Here is a 19948-nt window from a genome sequence, read left to right as displayed (position 1 = left end):
TGCACTGGGGGGCACCGACTACTGTAGGATCCTCCAGGGAGCTTTGAAAAGTTAGTGGGCACAGTCTGTGATCGCTTTATTCCATCTTTCCACGAGCTTCCTGGAGCCCCCTCCTTTGGAACTCAATAGATCAGTAGCTTTGTAGATGCAGAGAGATACCTAGACACAGAGAGAGCAATGTCTCCAACATGCATTTCCTGGAGCCTGGTCCCAGAAGGACAAGGTTTCCGTGGCCTGGTAAGGTGGGGGAAACGTTGCACATGACCCCCGCCCCCCCCCCACTGTGACCTCGGGAAGAACACCATCCCATCCGGACTCCAGCCGGTTGCTCTTTTTTGAACCCAATCTCAGCGCTTCTCCATTGTGTTTGACGTCATCTTGATTTTCACCTGACATATCTTAAACTTGAATGTAATTGGCCGAGACCCCCTGGGAAAGGCCAATCTTGTGATAGCTAGGGAACAGTCAAATCTCAGACCAAGGACCTTTGTAGCCATCCCCTAGCTCAATAGAACCTTGTCTGCATTTCAGGGCTCTCCCCCACCCCCACTCCACCTTTGTGCTTATGCTGAATCCTCCTGTCAAACTGAGCCTTTCCGTATTTGAGGGTCATTCTAAGTCCCCCTTCTCTCAAGTTTTCCTTAGCTATCACCTCCATTCTCCCCCGTCCCAGCCCAGGGCATTGGAATAACATCAGCAGAACCCGTAAGTTTCCGAGCCCAAGCCACACTTACTGACTCTCCAGAGAGTGGGGTTTCTTGTTTTGCTTCCAGCTCCCTGATGTGTCTTCTGCAACTAGAATGACACAGGCTTGCAGGCCAGCAATTTACATGGGGATGGATGGATGGATGGATGGATGGATGGATGGATGGATGAGGTAGGTGAATGGGCAGATGGGTGGGTAAATACGTGGTCCTTCCACTTACAGAAAAGCCTATTTGAAATCTTGATGTCGTTAATAAAGATTTATGGCTGATTGGTTGTGTAAGTTCTGGAAATACTGCTATTGTTCCACCAGGAATCAGGTAAATGTTTTGAGAGTTCGGTGTCATGTGCCCCTGTGCTAGAATGGGGGAGACACTAGTTCTGCATGCATGGTGCGAATGCCTGGTAGGTTGGTCATGCTTTCATGACTGTCCCAACCCATGCTTTTGCACCACCCTTCTCTGCGCAAATGCATGGTTTTGTAGCTGAAACTGAGGTGCTGGGAGTTTTTTGGTTTGTTTTCATCATTTTATTGGGGGCTCATACAACTCATCAGAATCCATGCATCCGTCCATTGTGTCAAGCACATTTGTACATTTGTTGCCATCATCATTCTCAAACTATTTTTTTTCTGTTTAAGCCTTTGGTATCAGCTCCTCATTTCCCCTCCCTCCCTGCTCCTCCTCCCTCATGAACCCCTGATAATTTATAAATTATTATTACTTTGTCATATCTTAAACTGTCCGACATCTCCCTTCCTCCACTTTTCTGTTGTCCATCCCCCAGGGAGGAGGTTATATGTAGATCCTTGTAATCAGTTCCCCCTTTCCACCCTACGCTCCCTCTACCCTCCCGGTTTCGCCACTCTGGTGCTGGAATTTTTAAGGAAGAACGCTGAGACCATACAGCTAACAGAAAAAGTCAAGTTTGGGAACCAGGCCAGCCTTGGTTCTTCCCCCACTCCTGTGATTCTCAAAGTATGGTCCATGCACCACCCACCAGAAAATTCACTTGCTAGAAACGTCCGCTCTAAGGACCCACTGTGGCTTAGTTGAATCAGACATTTATGGGTGTGGCTCAGTAATCTGCATGCTCACAATCGGGCCGATAGGTGCTGTACATGAACGCTGGAGAATCCAGGTGTAAGCGTTATTAGCCCCGGCTTCTGAAGCGGGGCAGTTGGAATGAGAGGGTAAAACAAAGCAATGACAGCTACCCAGGCATTATTCCTGAACCGTAGGGCGGGAGGTATACCAGAGAGTATAAAGACTCATCTAATTCCATTCATACAAATGCTTATACAGCCCCTAACAGACAGACTTTACTCAGCCAACCCCTTTCATTTGCCAAAATAAATAAATAAGCACAGAAGAGAAAGGTTCCGAGTCAAAGAACTCAATTAGAATCCTCTCCTGGCACCTGCTCCCTTGCCAACAGTGCTGAGAACTAAAAAAGGAAGAGTAAATCCAAAGTCCACGCACAGGAAAGTTCTGTCCCCCACAGCAAGCAAGGGCTTAATTAAAGTCCTAGATGTTTCTGGGCCCTTTGGAAGGCATGTCCATGCAATCCTCCAGGCCCAAAACCCTTGTCAATGGCTCCGCAGGAGCAGGCTGCCACCTCTGAGTGTCCGCATCCTGTTTTACGGTCACCTGGTGGCAATAAAGACCACTCCAGGGTCTTCACCTGTCTGGCTAGCACCACAGGGTTTCCAAAATCAAAGCCAAAGGGCAGAGCTGGGAAAGAAGGCATTTTTCACCCACTGTCTCTCAAATTTCCCGTGGCGTTCACTTTCCTTCTCCCCTGCCCAGCCCAGGACATGGAACTGACATTCCCAGAGAGCCCATATTTCTGAGCCCCAGCCAACCCTTCTGTATCTTCCCAGAGTGGGCTCTGGGATCGGTTTTGTTTGGCTTCAGAGCTTCTTGGTGATTCTTATGCAGCTAGGATGACACCAGCCTACAGACTAGCTATTTACAGGTGTTAAGGGCTGGTTGTGTGCCAGGCACCACTGTACACATGAAAGAAAGATACTGCGCTGAACAGAGACTCTGAACTTCGTCAAGTTTATATTCTACAGAAGGCAGCGCAGTGGGTAAAGTGCTCGGCTGCTAACCAAGAGGTCAGCAGTTCAAACCCATCAACTGCTCCGCGGGAGAAAGATGTGACTGCGCCTGTAAAGGGATTGGGCTTGGAATCCAGTGAGTGCCGTTCTGTCCTGTCCTGCAGGGTTGCTATGAGTTGGAACTGACTTAGTGGCCATGGGATTGGATGGTCACGAGTTGGGCTGCCAACCTCAAGGTTTGCAGTATGAAACCACCAGTCACTGCAGGGACAGGGGGTGGGGCTTTCTACTCCTGTAGAGTTGCTGTCTCGGAAACCCCCAGGGGCCGTTCTACCCTGTCTTCTAGGGTCTCCATGAATCAGAATCGACTTGCGATGGTAGGGAGAGTTTTTCCCTTTTCCTTGTTGTGTAGGGGAGACAGATTGTAAACCAGTAAATGGTGAAAAGCATCACCGGTATGACCCTGGGACCAGCAGGGCCAGCAGAGACGAGGCAAGCTTAGAAATACATCTTCTCAGGCCCATGCCAGAATGAAGCAGCAATTGTGGGGTGAGGCCCAGCAGCAGTCTAGGTTGACCAGGACACAGAAGCCCTCAAGGTGGGTCTGATGCAAAGTAGTTCAACCCTGGGCTCTGGAGCAACCTGGGTTTGAATCCCATCTCTGCCTGTGGGGTTTGCAGCAGAATACAGCGATTATGGAACAATACCATTAGTATCACATGCTGGAAAAATTTGGCTGAAGGTAATTAAGAAATGACTGAATATATATATCATATATACAAGGAGCTGCCAGAAATATGTATCATCAGGGAACTGCCAGAAACTCAAGTCGTATTCAGAAGACACGGACGGACAGCGGGGCATTGCTTCGGATGGCACATGCAAGTACCAGAACGATCGTTGCCTGTGTTTGAAAAATGATGCAAAGACGTGACTGGGTCACAGCGCATCGTGGGTGACATTGTGAAGCACGAGAACTCCAGAACACTTCACCGTGCTCGTGTGGCATCAATCGACAGGAAGGGATATTGTGTGCTTTGCAATTGCAAAAGGTGTGTGGCAAGGTGGTATTTCTTCACCCCATTTCACCTGTATGCCAAGCACGTAATCCGAGCAGCTGGCCTATAGGAAGAACACGGTAGCAGGGTTGGAGGAGGAGTCATTAACGATCCGAGCTCCGAGGATGGCTTGACCTTGACAGGGAAGATGACTTGAAGCACTTTGGGCTGAAGGCAAGAGTGTGGATCATACGTGAACATAAAGCCACAAAGACAACCACCACCACACACCTACAACGGCCACAACACGGAGCTACATGGGCAAGAAATGGAAGCTGTCATTCTTTCTGGATTGATTCTTTCTGGACTGATAATCTATCCCCATGGAAGTAGCAGCCACAGGGTGGCAAACAGTAGGTAAATCTGCTGCAAAAGACTTCTTTCAAAGTGGTAGTAGACGTCACTCTCCGACTAAATCATAGTCTTTGTAATGGCCTCCTAGACATGTGAAAGTCAAGCAGTTAAGAAGGAAGACCTAGTAATTGACACCTTTACATCATGGTGTGGGACTGCTAGAAAGCAGACACCTGTCTTGGAGGAAGTAGGGAGGATGGCAGGGCTGTAATTGACTGACTGACTGACTGACTGACTGACTTTGGCCATGTCAGTGCAACTGAAATCCCTACCATCACGTCAATTCTGATCATAGTGACCCTTTAGGACAGGGTAGAAGTGCCCCCTCTGGGTCTCCTAGGCTAACTAACTCTTTAGGTGAGTAGAGAGCCTCATTTTACTCCCCAGGAGTGGTTGGTGGTTTCAAACTGCTGGCCTTGCAATTAGCAGCCTAACTCCTAACCTCCACCACCAGGGCTCCTGGGACGTGTCAGCAGGAGGGACCAATTGCTCGAGAAAGACATCAAGCTTAGCCTAGCAGAGGGCCAGTAAAAGCAGAAGAGGACCCTCGATGAGATGGATTGCTAGAGGGGCAGCCACAGAGACAGGCACCCCTCATTCAATTGTGTGAGGTCCTTCTGAGCTGGAGCCCTAAGCGCCCGAGGCCACCGGACCTTAGGCAGGCTACTTAATCGCTTGGTATCTTGGGTTTCCCTGTGACAAAAGGAGGTGATAACAGTATCTACCTGATAGAGTTGTGAGAGCTCAAGGGTTTCGTGATTATGAAATTGCCTAGACCAGATCCTAGCAGACGGCGAGCAATGTCTCTGTTCTGCTTGGGTTCTTTGCATTTCTGCCTATCATGCAGCAGGTACTGGGTGAGGCTGGGCTGTCTAAAGAAACAAACCAATGACACTCTGTGGCACTTCTCCTGTCAGCTTGAGTGAAGGGGTGGAGTCTAGCCTGTGGACTCTGTGTGGGCATGGTCTTCTCCTAAGGATTCTGGGAACTCCTGTGTACCTCCCTCAAGGTACACTCTCCCTGTTTGACATTCCTGTTGACAAGCCACGTGGAGCTGTGCTGATGGAGACAGAGCCCTGGAGCTGGAGGCATCATGTGGAGACCCAGGCTGGTGCTGAGATGTTTCCACTGCTTCTGGATCCACAAGACTCTCCCACCCACTGACCTGTGATCTTCCTGCATTCGGCATCATTGCATGTGTTGCGTGAGTCTGAAGAGGACTTTATAGACTGGTATCGGACATATGGGCTAATTTTGGACTTATGGGTTTGATCTGGACTGGGCTGGAATGTGTTCTGAATACACAATTGCTCTTCCTAAAGAGCTCTTTCTTATACACGTATGAGTGACTCTGGATGAGTTTCTCTCATCAACCCAGACTCACACCCACTTATATATGTGTAGGCAGGACCTTTATATCAAGTAGTATCTTCATATCAGGAAAGCATCCCATCCCAGTCCAACTCAACTCCATGGGTCTGATACTGGCCAGCGCCCTCTCCAGTCTCATGAAGCCAAAGGTTGATGAGGCAGAAAGGTGAATGAAGCCGGATACAGGGAGATCACATGGACCTCAGGTCGGTGGAATTATGGCCGGATGCAGACATCTCGGAGGTTGGTACCCAGGTCAGCAGCCCACACAGGGCCGCCCCTGGAGATAGACATGGGGTTCTGAATGGATGATGGTAAAGAGCAAGAGAGAGGGATCAGGACGGTGGGGAAGACCCCAGTGTCTTGCTTACGCAAAAAGGCCACACACCTCAGAAGGCATCATCAGGCTGTGCCCTGATGGGCGGCTGGGACTCCGCCCACCACAAGTGCAAGCTGTCATAAACTCTAACCGCCACATGTCCTTACTGCCCCTTTGTTACTTTGCAAAGATGTATGGCCACAGGCTTGAGAGTCTCTCTCAGGAGCGGAAGGCAAGCATGCCGAATCCAATTACGGTCGAGTCGATCCTGACTCCGGGCGACCGTGTGCGCAGTGTAGAGCTGTGTGTCTCGGTGGCCGTGGTCTTTCTCAAGTAGATGACTAGCCTTTTCTTCCAAGTGAGGGACCGCTGGGGTGAAATCGGCCTCTTGATTAGCAGCTGATTGTGCTAACCCTTCACCCTGTCCAGAGACAACCAAGCAAGGGTAAGTTGGCATCACTCCTTCCTGAGGGCGCAGTGGGCGAAGACCCCACTGCGATATGCATGGCAGCCCACCCTACAGCTGTGTTTAGAACCACCCAAATTCCAACTCACATGTTCCTGGACTTTGCCCAAAATGCTTCGCAAAGCCTAGCTCCGCAGTCCGGTGCATAAAGAACTGGCTTTGAGGAAGCCTTCAGAGCCAAGTGCTGCAGGGGGTTGGACACGGGCTGCGTCAGGAGACAGCTCTCAGTTCATAGAAGCCTGTGAAACCTGGAAACAGGCAGGATTGCCGTGGCTTTCAAACTTGATTTCACAAGTTTTCTGCCTGTGAAGACCCACCTGACCACTTTTCTGTCACTCTTGATAAGTGGAATGTATTTGCGATCCCTTCTTTGACAGGTGTCTGCCTTCCCCAGGCTCCAGCGTTCGCAGGCTTTACTGTCCATACCTTGGGTTTCCATGCAACCAGTTTGCTTGGTTGTCTGTGAAGACTGTATCCACACACATGGGCCTCCTGGCTCCTGATGTGTGTTCAGCCAAGGCCATCCGGTTGGAGATGAAGCACCCTGAGTCCATGGCTGAGCCCCGCTGGGCCTTTCCCAAAGGACAGTCCAGAGTAGGTGCTTACTAAAAATTGTTGACTCAATAAATAGACAGGTGTACTATCTAAGGAACAAATTCACCTTTTATCTTTTCCTTGGTGACATTTCTGATCCTAATCTCCGCCCGACTGGAAGAGCTCACTTCTCACCTTCTTTACCACAGGCTTTCCTGCCTTGGGAGCAGACACACCCTCTCTCTAGACCACTGGTTCTCAACCTTCCTAATGCCGTGACTCTTTCATACAGTTCCTAATGTGGCGACCCTCCCCCAACCATAACATTATTTTCGTTGCTACCACATCACTGTCATTTTGCTACTGTTATGAATCGGGCGACCCCTGTGAAAGGGCCATTTGACCCCCTCAAGGGTCGTGACCCACAGGTTGAGAACCGCTGCTCTAGACAGACGTGATCACAGGCATCCTGGAGTTGGACGATCTCCCGAAAGCTTTCCCCTGGAGAGGCGCCTGCTCAAATGCTCTTCTCCAGAGGCCCAGCCCACCGAGAGCCCCTACAGAATCCCGTGCCATGCATCTTCCCCAAACCAGCAAGTGATCCTAAGCAACCTACTAGACCATCACTATTTCACCCCTCCCGTTAGGCCACGCAGAATGTCCTTCCAGCCTACTTGGGATTGGGGGTACCAGGGGTTCCAGTCATGCACTGTGTAGGTTCTTTGTAGGTTCTTGGTGGTCTCTAAGACAAGCCCAGGCAAGGTTATTTGTAAAGAAAAACAAGCATTTCAAATGTTCTTCCTCATCAGACTTACAATCCTCCCCTCTCTATAATGTCTTCTCTATAACAATGCTGCCCCACCCCTCCATTCACTAGCCCAATGGTCAAGTAATTACCCAGCTGCCCTTGGCCCTAAGGCACCAGCAAGGTCCCTTGGAAAGTAAGGAAGGCGGATAAGAGAAGACTTTCCAAAGGAAACAGGTCAAGTACCTGACTTGGCCTCAAAAGGTACTGAACTGGGTTTGCTGATTGACTGGCAGAAAGGAAAGCCCAAGGAGCAGAGTATGAAAACATTTCCCTTGTACTGCCCAAAGGAAGAACCGGAAAAGTTCAGCCATTCATTTTCTCAGAAGATGAAAGTGTCTTTAAGAAATTAGACCGTGAGCTTCTCCCCATTTGGAGGCTGAGAAAGGAATGATTTGTTGCCCAAGACAAAGCAGAAATGATTTGGGCCCAGAGGGAACTGTCGCTCACAGGTGCGTGCCCTGTCCAGGGGGCTATGCAAGGATTATAGCCGCCATTTTGGCTTCTCTGGAGTGAAGCAGCAAAACAATGTCTAGTGGTTGCTAGGCAACCATTAGCCCATCGCTGCCCTTTTCCATGAAACATTATCTGCCTTCTTAGATAGTTTTAATTTACTAAAAAAAAAAAAAAAAAACACAGGAAAGGTAATGCGACAAAGAATCACCAGTGCACCCTAAACAGGGAGCACGCTCCCCAGGTTTCTGAAGGAGCCAAGGTATCGCAAAGGGTAGCTCAAGGGTGGGTGGGGCATTGACGACAATGAGCGTTGACTGAAACCTCTTCCCCAAACATTTTGTCACTTGACCTCGCGTTTCCTGAGGCCAGAAAGGATCGCTCTGGCCACAGGATGATCATCTGTGAATGCTGAGAGTTCAGGACAGGGATCACGACCCTGATCCCGTCATCATCTTGGTCATCCGTGACAGCCCGATGCTAGATCTCCTTTACCAAGAACAATACCTACAGGAAGATTGTCTATTAGCCAAATTAAAAATCCCACTTAAATAGGTGTCAGAGGTGGTGAAAGGATGGGCTCTCGCCACCTTTGTGGATGTTAACAGCATCTGCTTCCCCTTGGCTGAGCAGAGGCAGGTCGGAGACACACAGACACGCCACGATGACAGCTGGGAGATAGCCACTCCCCTAAGGGCGGGGTCTGGTCGAATGCCATGCGGGCTACCATGAGGAACGCTGCTGGAAGCATTCGTCTACTAACCTCTGAATGGCCCGTTGCCATAGTTTAACATTCTTGAAATGTTTGAATTGATCCCTTACTAGAGCTTGTGGCTCCAGCCTCTTCCCACTGCACTGCAGCTTGCATGCAACTTCTAGAACATTCTTCTTAAAGCCCAGGTCTGAGTCTATGAGGCCCTCCAGGATGACTCGTGGTCTACAAATGAAAGTCTTTATTGCCAACAGCTTCCCACCGCACCCAGAATCTGACCCTTACCGCTTTTCCTCTGGTCACACCACGATGGGGTGTACACCCCCTGTTTGGATCCCCCAACCCTTCCCCTCTCCGGACTAGTCTTGAGAGCCCCCCACCATGGCTGTGCCGCAGAGCCTCCCCCGCTGCTCTAGGGTAGTAGAGAACCATCAAATTCATGGAATTGAAGTTGTCTGACCCCGGCCTCTTCTTTAGCTTCTACGTCTCTCTCCTGGACTTGCAGCGGCTTACACAGCGCAGGCACTTAACCTATGAGCCCATTCATAATCCTTCCTGCCGGTCACTCTCAGGAAAATCTGATTAATCCTGCCATAGTGTGCAATGAAATAACACATATCCAGTGAGTGATCCAGGTAACTTAAATGTAATTTACATTTGCAATATTAAGCTATTTAATGAAAATATTTGAAAAACGAATTACCAATGCCCCTGCCTTCTTAAACAGCTTTAATGGAACACAATTAAACCTCCTAATGGGCCAGGGCAATCACGATCATCATCCTTTATAGATTTGTGCTGTAATACGGAGCTGTCTGTGGGGAAAGAGCGACTTTTCCATTTGTATTTCCTTTCGGCATTAGCTGTCACTTCGCTCGGCAGCGTGCCTACTTGCTGTCTGATTGTCCTCGTCATTACCCATGCCGCGGCTGCAGGTTAAAGAGAATGGGCTTCGTTCCACTGAAAAGTCCTTCTGGAAGCATCGTAGCCTCAGCACATTGGTCAAGGTAGAGACCATATGATAGAGGTGAAATGGGCCCAGGCACTCCCCAGGAAAGGCTACTGATTAGTTTTGGGAGATTGTGCTCCCCCAAAAAAGGAGCGGGAGACGGAAGCTCCAGCAGAGGGACCTGAGGGGGATTACATTCAAGTTGGCAACAGAAAGACTAGAACCTAGGTTCCCCCTGCTGGAACCCCAGTACTTTTCCACTATAAATTATTTCCAGGAGGGAGAAACAGTTTTATTGGTTGCATGCCCACATCTATGGTGGCTACGTTTCTGGAAAGCCTGCTCGGCCAGGCACATATCATTTCCTTCCGCATGAGGGTAAGTCCAAACGGTCCCGCTCCGTGGGTCCCAATTCTTACACGCCTGCGTTGATTCCAGACTGAAGCTGGTGACATCTGCCTTGGCAGTCAGCCCTACCCTTGCCTCTGTTCCATGAGGCTGCCTCCAAAGCAAAGGTCCGTTCAAGACAGGCTTCCAGGGGGATCTGCTGGGCCAGTCAAGGTCAGCGCAGGAAGCGATGGCAACCATCCTATGGAATTCGAAATGGGGGGTTTGGGTGGATTTTCTTGAAGGACACAGGACAACCATAGGGGCTTACGATGAAGAAGTGTCAAGAAGATCGAGGATTGCACTGGGGAGACGAAGACCAGGAAAGTCTCACCCAGGATTTTTCGTTTTCCTCCTTCATGACGATGCATGTGCTTCTGCTTCAAAGGCAGTACGGGTGGTCTGAGGGGAATTTTGTTTGGAAACCTTACCCCATGCACCACTACAGCTCTGACCTGGCAACTCCGGACTTCTTTTGGTTCCAAAACTCAGAAGAACAAAGGGAGACGACTGGAATCCCTTGAGGACTCCCACACTGCCTTTCTGACTTGGCACAAGTCAGGGACTGCGGGCTTCTCCAGGGAAGGCTCAGAGAGATGGAAGCGCCATCTGCATCAGAGCATAGACCTAGATGGAGAACAGGTTGAGAAACAATAGCTTCACATTTGACCATGGTTGTTTAATGGAGGGGTCTCTGGTGACTGACTTAGCCTGGTCAGCATTCACCAATGTCATCTCCCAATCTTTCTGGTGAACTTTTGGAGACCAGGAATTGGGAAGCTGAGAACCAGCAGCTGGTAAAGACAGCTGGTGTCTTCCTTGTCTGTGTGTCTGGGATGGGGGCTGCTATTAAAGGTGTCACAGGGGATCCCATAGAGTGGGCGGCACCCAAAGAACTCCCCATCAAGCTATTCGGCATTGGTGTTTGGCTCTGGGCACCCTTCAGTAAGGTCAAACTTGATGAAGAACTTGATGAAGAACTGGTCCTCATGGGTGATGCAGTTACTGCAGCGTGGGTTCTGACCGATGGCTGACCCCACAGCACCCTAGAACCGATGGCTGACCCCACAGCACCCTAGAACCGATGGCTGACCCCACAGCACCCCAGAACCGATGGCTGACCCCACAGCACCCTAGAACCGATGGCTGACCCCACAGCACCCTAGAACCGATGGCTGACCCCACAGCACCCTAGAACCGATGGCTGACCCCACAGCACCTAGAACCGATGGCTGACCCCACAGCACCCTAGAACCGATGGCTGACCCCACAGCACCCTAGAACCGATGGCTGACCCCACAGCACCCCAGAACCGATGGCTGACCCCACAGCACCCTAGAACCGATGGCTGACCCCACAGCACCCTAGAACCGATGGCTGACCCCACAGCACCCTAGAACCGATGGCTGACCCCACAGCACCCTAGAACCGATGGCTGACCCCACAGCACCCTAGAACCGATGGCTGACCCCACAGCACCCTAGAACCGATGGCTGACCCCACAGCACCCTAGAACCGATGGCTGACCCCACAGCACCCTAGAACCGATGGCTGACCCCACAGCACCCTAGAACCGATGGCTGACCCCACAGCACCCTAGAACCGATGGCTGACCCCACAGCACCCTAGAACCGATGGCTGACCCCACAGCACCCTAGAACCGATGGCTGACCCCACAGCACCCTAGAACCGATGGCTGACCCCACAGCACCCTAGAACCGATGGCTGACCCCACAGCACCCTAGAACCGATGGCTGACCCCACAGCACCCTAGAACCGATGGCTGACCCCACAGCACCCTAGAACCGATGGCTGACCCCACAGCACCCTAGAACCGATGGCTGACCCCACAGCACCCTAGAACCGATGGCTGACCCCACAGCACCCTAGAACCGATGGCTGACCCCACAGCACCCTAGAACCGATGGCTGACCCCACAGCACCCTAGAACCGATGGCTGACCCCACAGCACCCTAGAACCGATGGCTGACCCCACAGCACCCTAGAACCGATGGCTGACCCCACAGCACCCTAGAACGATGCTGCTTAGGGTGTTTCCTGTTGATGTTTTGGAAACGGTTTGCAAGCCCTTTCTTATGAGGTCCTTCTGGATGGACTTGAATGTCCAGCCTTTTGGTTAGTGACATGGTGACAATTTGTACCTGGGAACGCTCGTCCTTGTGTACAGTCACCACTATCCTGTCTGTCTTATCCTATGCCCATTCCCATGTCTACCTTAGAGAGGCCTGCTTTTATTCAGGCTGCAATTCTCGGGTTCCATTGAGTCTAAGTTCAACGCCCAGTGACCTGAGTAGAACTGTCCCATAGGCTCGACGAGGCCGTCGTCTTCACAGCAGGAGATTGGCAGGTGTGTCTCCTGCCGAGCAGCTGGGAGCGTTCCCTCCAAAGTTCATGATGTGCCCGGCTGGGTGGCCAATTGGATGGGTACATGTTAAAACAAGGGTGGTAGAATGTGAATGGTAGAATCAAGGTAATGGGCATACACATGCTTCCTGTAAAATGCTCTTAACCTTGGGTGTCTGAAAAACTCTCAAAATGTTGAGAGAAAAAGGATGGCATAGTGCATTAAGAGTTGGGCTGCTCACGGCAAGGTCAGCAGTTCGAAACCACCAGCCACTCCGAGGGAGAAAGAGGAGGCTTCCTACTCCCATAAAGAGTCACAGTCTCAGAAACCCACAGGGGCAGTTCTATCCTGTCCTCTAGGGTCGCAAGAGTCAGTGCCAACCTGATGGCAGTGAGTTTGGATTTGGAGCAGAGAAGACTCTTGGTCCTTTGCCCTTCGTCTTTTTCCTCCTCTATGTCTGGGACTGCCATGACTGGCTTGTGACAATGGTCGCTGCTTGATCACGCACAAGGACCTGCAAACTGTGAAGGGGGAGGAGGTGGGCCCTTGCTAAGGTGGTTGTTAGTGACCACACTAGGCATTCCCTTCACAGTCTCTTGTGGAAGGAGGCAAATCGAGCCGCCGATGTTTGAGCAAGTGCTGACTGGACTGTTGAACTCCTCCTCTTGGATTTTCTAGGTTAAAAAAAAAAGATATTTGCATGAGAGATTGTAAAGCAGGAGAAGGAGCCAGTTGCAAATTGCTCTCCTCTCCCTGGAGCTTGCAGCAATGCATTTTGGGAGACCCTTCCTCTGTGGTCTGGAGCCTGAGAGCCATGGTTTTACTGAGTGGACGTTTGGGAGTTGTGGCCTGATGAAGAGACCGAGCTCTGGGGGAGGCAGATGGCTTCTCTTTGCAGGCCATGGGTCCCAAGAGCCTCGAGTGATTCTGCGTGCTGAAGCATCTTTGTTTGCCAAGCAACCCAGGAGCCATTGACCTGGAGATACAAAGTTGGGGCTCCGGGGCTGAATGCAAGCAGGAAACTGTGTCACACGGTGAAGGCTTCACTGTGGGACATGGGACTTTCTTGGAAAAGGTCCCCACAAAACGACTTAGTGCTCCTGGTAGGGATCTCTGACATACTGCCAACAGAAAGCAAATTCCCCAAAGGGGCTAAAATAGCAAAATTCTACTTCCTCTTGTTAATAAGAAATGACATTGACTTCTCCTATCCCTCAATGCAAGAACCTTTGTTCTATTAAACTGGCATTCCATGATGCTCACCTTCCTGACACATTCACTGAAGACAAATGTGTGCATAAGCAAATGTGGTGAAGAAAGCTGATGGTGCCCGGCTATCAAACGATATAGCATCTGGGGTATTAAAGACTTGAAGGTAAACAAGCAGCCATTGAGCTGAGAAGCAATGAAACCCACATGGAAGAAGGACACCAGCCTGTGTGATCATAAGGTGTTGAAGAGATCAGGTACCAGGCATAAAAGAACAAAAAATCATATCATTGTGAATGAGGGGGAGTGTGGAGGGGGGGCCAAAAGCCCATCTGTAGGCAACTGGACATCCCCTTACAGAATGGTTGCGGGGACGAGACAAGCCAGCCGGGGTGCAGTATAGCACCGATGAAACATACAACTCTCCTCTAGTTTTTTAATGCTTCCTACCCCTCACCCGCTATCATGATCCCAATGCTACCTTAAAAATCTGGCTGGACTGGAGGATGTACTTGGTATAGATAGGAACTGGAAACACAGGGAATTCAAGACAGATGAACCCCTCAGCACCAGTGGTAAGAGTGGCAATACCAGGAGGGTGGAGGGAAGGTGGGGTGGAAAGGGGCCACCGATTACAAGGATCTACATATAACCTCCTCCCTGGGGGATGGACAACAGAAAAGTGGGTGAAGGGAGATGTCAGACAATGTAAGACATGACAAAATGATAATTTATAAATTATGAAGGGTTCATGAGAGAGAAGGGGTGGGGAGGGAGGGAAAATGATCCCAAGGGCTCAAGTAGAAAGCAAATGTTTTAAGAATGATGATAGCAACAATTGTACAAATATGCTTGACACAATGCATGGATGTGTGGATTGTGATAAGAGTTGTACGAGTCCCTAATAAAATGATTTTTAAAATCCCAACAACAACCAACAACAAAAAAAAGACTTCTATTTTGGTGGCAGAATGGTTGGGGTAAATGACCTTATTAGGATTCTAGCAGATTTTCTCGTTCCACAGAGCTCTCCCCTCTCTTCTCACCCATGCCAGTGCTTCCCCTCTGCCCCCATGGTAGCTTGGTGTCTCCTGAAGCTTGGTTCACACTAGGCAGGGAGAGCACAAAGGAAAGTGTAGCCCCTGGTTACCAGCAGGTGGGCATCGCTGTCCTGCCTGGTAGGGTAGCTGAGAGTGGTCAGTCCTCCAACTCTGGAGCTCAGGAGTGGTTCAGGATCCGCTGCACACCCATGGCTCCTCCCCTGCCCCCTCTGCCTCTCGCAGCCCTCCAGGACAAGCTCTTCACGTGGCTGTCCTAGGGCAAGGACGAGGGCTCGAGATTTGAAAGAGCTCTGAGAACCTGCATTTAGTGCTGCCCCTGGGCTATAGTCAGAGTCTCTGCTTCCTTCTGCTCAGGCCCCTGAGCCAGTGACACTTCTCACCTCCCCATGGCTGTGTGACCCAGAAGACGTCACCACGGCATGCCTCTGTGGAGGTGGGCAGGCTTGTAGGATTTGGGGCCTCCGGGGAGACCGAGGCCATGCTCTGGCTTCATGTAGTCACTTGGGATGGTCCTGTCCTTCAGCCACAAAGCTCTCTGATGAACCTTCTGGAACAATGCTGAGGGGAATGCGAGGGAGAGCCTGGTGGGTCCCCTCTTGACAACATGTATTGGCAGTGGAGGGACAGTGGCTGCTTTCTGGGTCATGGGTCAGACCATCAACCTTGAAGAGAGCAGTCCCAGCTTGAAACAGCTTTTGATCTGGCTGAAGTTCAAACCGAGGGTCACTTCATACCTAGGGGAAAGTTCCTAACTTATTTGTTGGGCTACCAACTGCAAGGTTAGCAATTCGAAACTACAAGTTTCTTCATGAACAAAAGATAGGGGCTTCCTACTCCTCGTAAAGGTACAGTCTCCGAGGCTCACAGGAGAGGGTCTACTCTGCTCTAGAGAGCTGCCCTGTGTGGGCATCGACCTGATGGCAGTGAGCTGAGTCTTCTGGTTTACCTTCCCCGTACTTTCATACCCAGCTCACTGCTGCAGCTCCGACCTCACTCTTCCGAGCTCAGATCCTGATAGGGGATAGCCTACGGACTGTCTCCTCTTAGTCAGAAGGTCCAGGGAGTCACAGGAGAACTTGGTCAGCTCTGACTCTTCTGCCAGTAGCTAGGTGTACCCACCTGCCGCCAGGTTGATTCCCACAGTAGACCTGTGCTCGGTCAGGTTGTCCATAGCTGTTTGTTTGTTTTTTCTTTTTTGGAAACAGCATGCCAGATCTTTCTTCCAAGGTGCCTCTGGGTAGACTCAAACCTCCGACTTTCTGGCTGGCCCCTGTGGACCTTCATCATTGGCAACACCCAGGTATGTCTCACTCAGGTCTCAGATACGATGTCTGTCCTTCCAGGAAGGCTTCTTTGACTCAACACTGAGGAGGTACTCACTCCTATGCCTGCTCGGTGGCCTGTCCCACCTCTATTGGAAACCTTTGCATCACCTGTCATACATTGTATGCTTCCTGTCTGAGCTCCGTGCTGGACCGCAGGTGCCAGCCGGACAGGACTGTGCCTCTGTTTGGCTTGTGGCTGTATGGCCACATGCTTCGGGGCGAGGTGCTGAGGCAGGGTTCCGTAGCATGTGGTGGAAATAAAAGGAACTTCCAGAAGAGGAATTCTTGAGTTGGTTTGAGCAGTAGAGAGCCAGTTTGGGGAGTGGCAAAGCATAAAAGTTAGCCATCTTCTTCCTGTTTCTTTCTATTCAACAGCTAACAGTAAGCACTGTGGTTAGAGCTATTTGTGCTTATCGCTCTCCGTAGCTTATCATCTCTTCGAAGATAAGCTCTTTCCTGCTAACAGTATTTAGGGAAAGCCCTCCCAATTTTCATGTGATTCCGGCCGGTGTTTGTCGATGGGTTGACCAATATTTCTGCAATTCTCCAACCTCAGAACCTTCCGTATATTTAATCAACACAGGTTGATTGTCCTGCATGAACACAATCCTGCTGTGGCAGTGCCTGAACCATTTTTTCTGGTCCCTACCCAGCTATGTCACCTGGGCCAAGTCATTTTGAATCTCTAAGCCTTATTCATTCACCTCACCTGTCTGCTTCCGATGTGCCAAAGACTGACCTGGGAAGGCAATGGAGATACAAGATGGATATTGACAACCTCAAGGAGCTTGCTGTCTTGGGGAAGGTGTGGGTGCAAACAAACAGGCAAGGCTGATGTTGGAAAGGTTTTATCAGCCAGCAAGGTATGGGAACCTGTACTGGGCATTCCTGTTGAGTAAAAGCCCTACCAAGAAGGTTCTACTGAAAGACCAGGGTCACAGTATGGATGTGTACAGGCTTCCGTGTGGTCACAGGAAAGGGAACATGGAAGCCTTAATTTCCACATCTGTAAAATGAGGCATTAAATAAAAAGAGGTCAGCAGAGTGTCCATGGACAGATATGCACCTACCAGCTGTTTTTATAAATAAAGTTTTATCGATACACAGCCATCCACAGTCATCTCTATCTTGTATGTGTCTGCTTTCGGGCTGCAACAGCAGAGCTGAGTAGTTGTACCAAGAGTTTATCTGACCCACAAAACCTAACCCGCGTACTAGCTGGCCCTTTCCAGAGACCATTTGACAATCCGTGACCTCGGCCTCCTTTACTTTTCCTTCCATCATGAAGCCTCCAGGACCCCCGAGCAGGTAGAAAACTCAGAAGACATCCAAACGTGGGCTTTCTCTGAAAAACTAGACACAGACAGTGAACACCATTCTCTGGGGCAGTGAGGAGTGGAGACTGAGTTCTCAGACTTCCCAATGCACAGTGGGGCAACTACTTTTACTCTGTACAACACGCTCTGCTCATCGGGCAGTGAAAGCCTCTAGGGGGTGCTCACGTGCACCGGTTGGTGAGCACGTACTTGCAGTGAAGAACAGTGAAGCTTTCCGAGAGTCATCGACAAACGTGCTCATTTGTGTCACAGCTGGTCCACCTGCAGATGGAGGCATCTATTGCGTCCGGTTGGACTAGCTTAGACATCACCAGCTCTGCATGGCTCTGCTTTGCGAAACGCCAGGAGAATGCCAGACTCGGCAGTTGGGAACTGGACTGGTTCCGAGTCGTAGAGTTGGCACTGACCCCTGGTGAGCCCAGGCCCAACAAAATGGCCCATGGCCCAGCCCCAGACCACGTTCTGCTTGAGTCCATTGCAGAAGCAGATCACCAGCCCTTTCTCCTAGTTGGTCTAAATCCGGCAGATCCTGGGTGACCCTGATGGTGTTTGGCACATGAGTGACATAGCTTCCAGCACCACAGCGACACTCCAGCCACCACAGGATGACCATCTGGGTCGTGGCTCCACAGAGGTCCTGGGAAAAGCTTGGAGCAACAGGAAACGTTGGGGGTATAGACTCAGCTGCACTCCCCTTCCCGTTTCAGACCCACCATCCCTGCTTAGCTTTCCTTGACTCCTTAAGACAGGCTCCATGACATAGATCTTTCATCTTTGAACCTCTGTGGGTGGTTACATGAGTACTCTTAATTCTTTGTCTGTGTATGAGCTGAGTTTTTCAGCACATTTTTAATGCAGTTTTTGTGGTAAAATTAAGTGCCTCAGCTGATATTTGGGTCGGCTTATCTCGAGTATATATGGTATATAATCACGTGCCACTATGCGAAGATTAAGAGTGAAGGGGTGGAGTCTAGCCTGTCAATCAAGTCCTAGCCAATGAAGCCCCTGTGTGGGCATGGCCTTCTCCTGAGGATTCTGGGAATGCCTGTATTCTTCCTTGGAGGTGGGAGACATGCTCTCTCTTGGCTCACTCCCTGGAAGACATTGCAGCTGACAAGACACATGGAACTAAGCTAGTGCCTGGAGCTAGAGGAGCCACTTGGGGACCCCTGCCAGTGCTGAGATGCTTACAACGCCACTGGGTCCACAGATTTTCCACGCACTGGCCTGTGATCTTCCTGAATTTGGCATCATTGCATGTGTTTCATGAATCTGAAGAGGACTTTATAGATTGGTATTGGATATATGTGCTAATGGACTTACGGACTTGATCTGGACTGGGCTGGGATGTTTTCTAAATGTACCATTACTCTTTATACAACGCTCTTTCTTATACACATATGAGTGTCTTGAATTTATTTTTTCTGGTCAACCCAGACTAACGCATCATCCCTCCCTATATTCACACTCTTGCGTCATCAGTTGATAGTTCTCTCCTTGTCTCAATAAGCAGAATGACGGAAAATTGTTTCCTGTTCCTTGACTGGGGCCTTGCCGTGTGACAAGTGTGTTGGTTCTGAGTGAGCATGACAAGAAGTTGGATGGCTCTTTTCCATCGCATCATGGGGCCATCAGCTGCTTCTCTGTGAAGTTGGACATCTCCTTCCCAGCCACTGGTTGCCAGAAACTCATTGCAGTGGATGATGGATGCAAACTTCACACCTTTTATGAGAAGTGCATGGCCACCGAAGTCGCCGCCGAGGTGCTGGGTGATGAATGGAAGGGCTATGTTGTCCGCATCAGCGGTGGGAAGGACCAACAAGGTTTTCCCATGAAGCAAGGTGCCTGTCTGCTGCTGAGTAAAGGGGCACTTCTGCTAGACCAAGGAGAACTGGGGAGAAGAAGTGCCAATCTGTCTGGGGCTGCATTGTGGATACCAATCTCAGCGTTCTCAATTTAGTGATTGTAAAGAAAGGGGAGAAAGCAATCCCAGGACTGACTGACACAACTGTGCTTCATCGCCTGGGACCCCCAAAGAGCCACCAGAATCCCCAAACTCTTCCATCTCTCCAAAGAAGATGGCATCTTCCAGTATGTTGTGAGAAAGCCCCTGAACAAAGGAGGCAAGACGCCCAGGACCAAAGCGCCCAAGATTCAGTGTCTTGTGACTCTGCGTGTCCTGCAGCACAAGTGCCCATGCATCGCATTATCACAGAGAAACAGCGCACCTAGAAAAACGAGGAGGCCGCCGGATAGGCCAAGCTTTTGGCCAAGAGAATGAAGGAGGCCAAAGAGAAACGTCTGGAACAGAGTACCAAGAGACAGAGGCTGTCCTCTCTGAGTGCTTCCACCTCTCAGTCTGAGTCCGGTCAAAAATAAAATAAATGACTCATCTATTAAAAGAAAGAAAGAAAGAGAAGTTAGACATTTCTCTGTGCTTTTAGTACTTCTACCATTGCTTCAGAAGATGTGCCTG

Source organism: Tenrec ecaudatus, chromosome 16, assembly GCF_050624435.1.
Source record: "Tenrec ecaudatus isolate mTenEca1 chromosome 16, mTenEca1.hap1, whole genome shotgun sequence".
Lineage (NCBI taxonomy): Eukaryota > Metazoa > Chordata > Mammalia > Afrosoricida > Tenrecidae > Tenrec > Tenrec ecaudatus.
Note: the sequence above shows the minus strand (reverse complement) of the source record.